This window comes from Equus quagga, chromosome 21 (genome assembly GCF_021613505.1).
Source record: "Equus quagga isolate Etosha38 chromosome 21, UCLA_HA_Equagga_1.0, whole genome shotgun sequence".
In the NCBI taxonomy this organism is placed as follows: Eukaryota; Metazoa; Chordata; class Mammalia; order Perissodactyla; family Equidae; genus Equus; species Equus quagga.
The window spans coordinates 36,782,966-36,790,960 of record NC_060287.1 but is presented as its reverse complement, the minus strand read 5'-3'; positions in this window follow the sequence as shown (position 1 = coordinate 36,790,960).

Here is a 7,995-nt window from a genome sequence, read left to right as displayed (position 1 = left end):
ATATAGACAGACAGGTAGATAGACAGATGGCTAGACAGATAGAAGATAGAAAAATAGATTTATTATAAGGAATTAGCTCACAGGATTTTGGAGTCTGACAGGTCCCAAGATGTGCAGGGTGAACTGGCAAGCTGAAGACCCAGGAGAGCCAATGGTCTAGTTCCAGTCTGCAGAATGGGAGGCTCAAGACCCACAAAAAGCCCATGTTTCAGTTCAAAGGCCATCAGGCAGGAGTTCTCTCTTACTTCTTTTTATGCCTTCAACTGATTGGACAAGGCTCACCCACATTAGGGAGTGTAATCTGCTTTACTCAGTCTACTGATTTGAATGTTAATCTCGTCTAAAAACACCCTTATGGAGCCAGTCCTGGTGGCCTAGTGGTTAAGTTTGGTGTGCTCTGCTTCGGATGTCCAGGTTCGGTTCCCACGAGTGGACCAACACCATTCGTCTATCAGTGGCCATGCTGTGGTGGAAGCTCACATACAAAAAGAAGATTGGCAGTGGATGTTAGCTCAGGGAAAATCTTCCTTAGCAAGAAAGAGGAAGATTGGCAACACATATTAGCTCAGGGCTAATCTTCCTCAGCAAAAAAAAAAAAAAAAAAAAAACCCAAAAAACAACAACAAACCCTCACAGAATGCTCTGAAAGTTTAACCAAATATCTGGGCACCATGTGGCCCAGCCAAGTTGTCACATAAAATTAATTATCATAGACCCTCCTCCCCCAGATGAGCTTATTAACCAGCTACAGTCATAGGCCCAGAGTGGACACCGAGAAATTCCGTGTCTCTTGTTTTGGGACAAAATAAGGATCCCTGTAAATGTGACAAAGATATTGATCTAAGTGGGTATATTAGTTTCCTGGAACTGCCATATCAACATCCTACTAACTGGGCGGCTTCAAACCACAGGAATTCATCCTTTCCCAGCTCTGGAGGGTCCTCCCTGCCTCTTCCAGCTCCTGGTGTTTGCCAGCCATCCACGGTGCTCCATGCTTCATAGATGCATCATTCCGGCCACATGGCCGTCTTCTCCCTGTGTCTTCACATCGTCTCCCTCTGCACATACGTGTCTGTCCAATTTTTCCCTCTTTCTAAGGACACAGTCACATTGGATTAGAGCCCATCCTCATGACCTCATCTTAACTCCATCATCTGCACAGACCTATTTCCAAATAAGGTTGCATTCACAGATACTGGGAGTTAGGACTGCAACGTATCTTTTGGGGAGGGGTGCCCAATTCAGCCCATAACAGTGAGTCTCACCAGGTCCTGCGGGTGCACAGCCCCCAAGTTCCCCGCCCCCCCAGCCACTCCGGGGGGAGGCGAGGAGTCCCAGGGTTTCCACCACCCACTTGATGCGGCCGCTTTCCTCACCTCTGTCCTCTGATCCTTGCAGAATCATCTGCCATTTGAACTGCCAAGACTCTTGAAACAGCTGTGAAGACGCCGCAGTCAACTCAACGGCTTTAAGACGATGCTGACAAAACGTCAAACGCTTCCCTCGAGGAGGTCGTGGAACATTTTGACCATTTTGGCAGCCCTCTCTCCCTGGGTGAGTCCCTGGGGCCGGCTGCAGCAAGCATTGCCCAACATCTGTGCCCTGTTCACTGGCCCTGGCCCACCCCCAGGGGCCCCATCCCCGAGGACAGGCTTGGGTCCCAAGCGCAGGCCCTGCCAGCTGGGCCCTTTCCTGCGGTTCTGCCTGGTTTGTCATCCAGAGCTCGCAGGGCGGGGGGCATGCCGTCTGTGCCAGCTGTGAGCTCCAGACAAGGGAGGCCAACGAGCTGTCCCCAGTGGGCAAGTTAACCGGTCAGATCTTCCCCCACATGCCTCGTAAAAATACACCAGGGGCTGGGGCTGGCCCCGTGGCCGAGTGGTTAAGTTCGCGCGCTCCGCTGCAGGCGGCCCAGTGTTTCATTGGTTCGAATCCTGGGCACGGACATGGCACTGCTCATCAAACCACGCTGAGGCAGCGTCCCACATGCCACAACTAGAAGGACCCACAACGAAGAATATACAACTATGTACCGGGGGGCTTTGGGGAGAAAAAGGAAAAAATAAAATCTTTAAAAAAAAAAAAAAAAAATACACCAGGGGCTGCCGGTCACTTTCTGCTCCCTGAACCGCTCTGTCCCTGGGCTCTGCTGACCTGCTTTCAGGAAACTTCCCGAAATAGGCATCCAGGTTCCGGAAGGGATGGCTTGGCTGTTTCTGGACCTCTCTGGGCCTCGTCCCCAGCCGTAGACAAGATGGGTCCAGAGCCTGCTTTGTCACTAAGACCGCCATTAACGGTGCGAGATCTGATGCTGGTCATTCCAACTTCATCTTCAGCTGCGGGCTCCAGGCCCACGCCCACCGTGGAAAATAAAATGGTTTTTCAGGATCAGAGGCCCCTAACTCACCCCCCTGCCCCAGGTTATTCTAAAGCTCTAAGGTGCTCACCACTCACTGTTTTCACTAACTGTTCCTAACTTCAAATTCCTTTTACAGAAACAAACAGGGGCCCCCGGACCCTGGTCAGTGACACTGACATCGCAGGTCCAGAAAATAGGTCCTGTTCTTCTTTCTATCTTGCTCTCAAAAGAAGGAAAGCTGGTTTTCAAGGTTTTAGAGCTTCACACTTCCTCAGTTGGTTTCGTCATCAACACGCATTGGCATGAAGTTGGTACAGTACTCGGCAGAGGTTTTAAGGGGCCTACACTTCCCATCAAGCTCTGTAACATTTTCAAGGACGGGACCCATAGTTGGTCCCTTTGGACAGACCATAATTGGTCTGTCGCCTCTTTCTTCTGACTTCAGAGCAACAGGACAAAGTTGCCTTTTGCTGGTGTCACGATTTTAAAATTCCAGGCTCATTGCATTTCTTGATGCGTCTGGTGATGCGAACCAGCCGGCACGTGTCAAACTCCTGCCACCTCTAGCAGGAGTGGGTGTGAGTGCAAAGAAATCCTCCAGGGTGTGCAATATTTCTTCCAGAAGTGGGCACTTTTTTGGAAGAAATAGGCCAGAGGTTTGGAAGGAAAAGTTAATTACAAATAAAAAGAGAGAGGAAGAAGAAACAAAGGATGGACATCTTAAGGACACATTTAAGTGTTAACTTTACAGTTAACTTAACTTAGCATATACTTACGACCCCGGGTCCCAGGCTGTGCTGTGGTGCCCCGGAGTAGCGCCGAGAACTCACAGGGGTGCAGGCGGATGTTTTAAATTTGGGAGAGAACCAGCAAAATCTATCAGAAACCATGTGAACTAACTCCATGTAATTCACCCTTTCAACATTAGATTGTGCTACATTCCTTTCGATGATGTCATATCTTGGCAAAGCTGGGCTTTTGGCGGCTGCTGTCATCAAAAGCAATTACTGTGTGAAAATCAGTGTGGGACAAGAAACAAGGGGGGCAGGGGCCAATGATTCCCAGGTTTGAGGAGTTGTGCAGTGCCCAACAGGCACAACTATGCTTACTTAAGGCATAACTGTGCTTATTTAAGAATGAAAGAAATTTTTTTCTTCAATTTGTGTGGATCGTTTCTTTAAAAAATGCTACTAAGTTGTTAGAATATAAATTTTAAAAAAATTGAAGTGAAATTCACATCACATAAACTTAACCTTTTTTATCGGGGTAAAATATGCGTAATATAAAATTGATCATCTTGACCATTTTTAAGTGTATAGTTCAGTGGCATTTAGTACATTCACAGCGGTGTTCAACCACAACGACTGTCTAGTTCCAAAACATCGTCACCACCCCAAAACAAAACCCCACACCCATTAAGAAGCTGCTCCATATTCTCCCCTCCCCCCCAGCCCTTGGCAATCACTCATCTGCTTTCTGTCTCTGTGGTTTTGCCTATTCTGGAAATTCCATATAAATGAACTCCTAGAATAAGTGGCATCTTGTGTCTGGCTTCTTTCACTTGGCATAGCGTCTTCTGGTGTTCTCCACGTTGTAGCATGAGTCAGCACTCCATTCCTTTTTATGGCTGAATAATAGTCCCCCGTGTGGACAGCCTACCTTCTGCTTACCCAGTTGTCCATCAATGGTCGCTTGGGCTGTTTCAGCCTTTTGCTATTGCGAACAATGCTGCTGTGAACGTTTATGTATAAGTTTTTGCTTGAATTCCTGTTTTCAGCTCTTTGGGGGATATACCCAGGAGTGAAATTGCTAGATCATACAGCAATTCTATGCTCAACGTTTTGAGGAATTGCCAGGCTGTCTCCCAGAAATACTTTTTAAGTTGTTCGATCCTAACTAAGTAAACGAAACTGCCGGCATTTCTCTGGGCCCAGGGAAGCTGCAGAAACATCACTGAGATGCTAAGGGTGCTGTGTGCAGAGGACGTTCAGGAACCTCTGACTCAGGGAGCACTTGCTGGACCGCTAGGCACCCCAGGAGTGCTCTGGAGGGCCGAGTACCTGAACCACCAGGCGTCTTAGGGTGAGTGTCAGCAGAGAGGTAACCAAGCACCAGCCTCCCGCGGGGCTCCAGGGCAGGGTGGCGTCCAGGTGGAGGGGATCGGTGCTGTTTTAGACGGGTCACCTGGGAAGATGTCGGTGAGGCGGTGACATTGAACAGGAGGAGGTGAAGGCAGGTGAGGCTGATGGAGCATCAGTGCCAGAACATCCCAGGATGAGGAACCGGACTGCAGAGGGTCTGAGGAAGGAAGGAAGGCGCTCAGGTTGTGGAAGAATAAAAGGCCAGTGTGTTGCTAACAGAGAGGGGGTGATAGTCAGCATGAACCTGGACGGGCAAGTGGGGCAGGGTCATACCACCGCCTCTGCCAGCGGAGGGGCAGAGGAAACCCTGCTCTCACGGGGCCCAGAGGGGAGGAGCCAGGTATTAATCAGCAGGCCCCAGTAAACATGATGATACACCCGGCCACATGCCCTCGAGCTTGTAACAGAGGAATCTGAGCCAGTCTAGGACTCGGGAGAAGACACGATATGCTGAGTGGGAGTTAACCAGGCATCAGCTGAACTTTCCAGATGGACAGGATGGCTTGTGCAAAGGCCCTGTGGAACCCAGAGGAAGGACCTGGGAGAAGCCGGGTGGGGGTGGGGTGGTTGGAGGACCCAGAGCAGTGGAGACTAGAGGATGAGGCTAGAGAGGCAGGCCTATTTCCATCCTAAAACAATGAGAAGGGGAGGGGGTGTGTGTGTGCCTTTTCCAAACATCACCCCTGCAGCATGAGGAACAGGCTGGAGCAGGGCTGTAATGACCCAGCCCGGAACTGTCCGTGAGTTAGGCCCAGGGCTGGCACGGGAGACGGAGTTCCGCCAAGAGATTCTCAGGAGGGTGGAGCGAGTGTCTTGGTGTTCAGACTGCTGACATTTCCCCCCAGGGAAGGGCGTAAATTGAGACCTACATGCCAGGCATCTAACTTGTTGAAAATTATAAATCAAGCGGACAAAATGTTAAATAAAATGCATTCATCCTCCCATTTTGACAAATACACCCTCACAGCAGCGTGGAGGGCCAGGTCCCAAGCCAGAGCTCTCAGACTCTAGCGCTTGCTCTCCACCTCCAGCTTTGTGCACACGGAGAGAGGCCTCGTGTGCCCACTGGGGGACATGCCAGCTCCATGCCTCAGCTCCACCCATATCCCCTGCAAACAGCTTCCTCCAGCTAGCCTTGGGCCTTAGGGTGCTCATACTAGCAGTGGGGTCACCCCCTGGAGGAGGGACCTGTGCAGGGGTTGGAGGATGAGCTGGGGACATTGGGCTGGGAATTCCGGGGTCACAGGTACCCAGAGCCTGATCTAGGACGGTGGGCACCTCCTGGCCCTGTGTAGACGGGCAGGCCCACCGAAGGCCAGACAGGGGCCCTCTGGAGAGTGGGCCGAGGCAGGTCCAGGGTGGGGCTGCTGGCAGTGGACTGGATCTCCTGGGATGGAGGGGGCATGGGGTACAGCAGACGCCTCTTGGTTCCTGACCTTCAGAACCGAAGGCAGTTTATTCACAGAGATGGGGGACTCTGGAAAGAACCAGTTTGGGGGCGAAAATCATAGGCTCATCTCAAACATCTTGAAGCATCTTAGGGACATCCTAGTGTGGGCGCCATGTTGAATTTTGGGGTCTGGCGCTCCGAGGAGAAGTCTGGGCTAGAGATATAAATGTAGGAGTCTTTGCTGAATAGATGGAAACTGAGGCAGTGGGCTCGGACGAGATCACTAGGGATAAAGAGGAGAGGCTGCAGTGGGGGAGAAGAGAGCCTGGACCGGGGCTTGAGGAGCCCAACACTTGAAGACCAGGGAGTGGAGGATGAGGGTGCAGAGGAGATGACGGGCGACAGTGGAAGTGTAATTCAACAAGCGTCTGCCTAATGCCGGCTCTTGCATAACACCCCACGCCGCTGGCAGGTGATGAAGGATCTTACAGCAAGACCCACCTGGGAGGACAGAAGTGGGACCACTGGAGTCAAAGGAGGTGGCATCTCTGAAAAGGGAGGTTTGTGTAAAAGAAAATATTTGCTTGAGAAAAGCTAGAAGTCAGGAGCCGGTCCCTCCACCTCCTTTCTCCCCCCACCCCCAGGGACGGCGCTGGAAATGCTTGCCACAGAATCTTCCTCCCAAATCACTTTTCCAGAGTAAATGCAGGCAGAATCGCAGCAGTGAACAAGTTATGTTCTTTTAGCAAATAGCATTCAACTTTGCAGGGAATTCTCAAAAAATGGTCTGCAAGCTGCTGCAGGAGCTGCAGTGGGAGAGCAAGGGCTCCTTCCTGGGGAGGAGCCTGCGAGCAGAAAGAGGCTGGGCTGGAGGAGTCACCGGGAGGGGCGGGGAGGGGACGGAAGCGGAGGGCGCCATCTGCGGCCGGGGCTCCACTGCCCCTTCCTGTGGGCCGGTCAAGCGGGAGGACCTTGGGGGCGCTGGCTTCATTCTGGGCCCCGGAGAGCTCGGCCAGTCCCAGGTTGGCCCCAGGACCTAAGTGAGCCACTCGCCTGGGAGGGCTGTGTCAGGGCGGCGCGCCGCTCGGGGACCCTGCGGAGGACAAAGATGGGTTTAAACCTCGCAGAGCAGACGCATGCCCCAGAGGTAACAAACAACCAGCGCTGTTTATCCATCACCTGGTACCTGCCAGGCGCGCTGTTTCCTTGGAGCCCCACGGCCATCCTGAGGCAGGGACCCCTATCGCCCCCATTTCTGGGACCCGCAAACGCACCCACGGTCACGGTGCTGGGACCTCGCCCCAGGAGAGTCCTCGCACCCGCTTTCTCCCGGGCCTGCAGGGTCGGGCTGTCCCCACGGTGGGACTCAAAGGCGTGCAGGGTCAGCGAGCGGTGCTAAATGGACACGTGGAGAAGGGGACATCCCCTGGGGGCCAGGAATGTCCGGAGGACCTGAAGCAGAGGTGCTGCCTATTGAGATGCGCCGTCCGAGGGCCCGGTGCAGGAGGAAGCGGACTTGGGAAATCTTACGCCGGAGGCCAGCAGAAGCCCCCGGGGCTCGCCCTTCCCTCCCCGCGGTCCCTCCCCCCATCACGCGCGCTCGCGGGCGGAGTCAGGCGTCACGTCTCTGAGCTTCCCGCCCTCCGGGCTCACCTCCCCCACATCCCCTACCCGGAGCCCCGCGTTGGCCTGGCGCTGCCCCAGCCGCGCGCCCACGATCTGGGCGGACCGCTTTCCTCGCGCGCGTGGTCCACCCTGGCACGTTCCAGACATGGTCGCATTAATCCTTTCGAAGGTCACCTCCCAAGTCGCAGATGCAAAACTTGCCCTAATATTTTTCTTTAAATCGGTCCACTTTAATAGTTAGGTAAAATGTATTTAAAGAGAAACTTTATGCTTCGGTTAAAAGCTTTCATTGACATAAGTTATTGACATGGTTAGTGGGTTCAATCATTTCAGAGAATATGGATGCTTAAAAAATTATGGATAAAGTTTCTCTGTATAGTAAGAAAATTGCCGCAGTTCATTAAGATGAAAAAGTCAATTTAATATACATTTCGTCTTATTTAATATTCTGATAGATTTTTGTATTTTTGGTTATTTTTAAT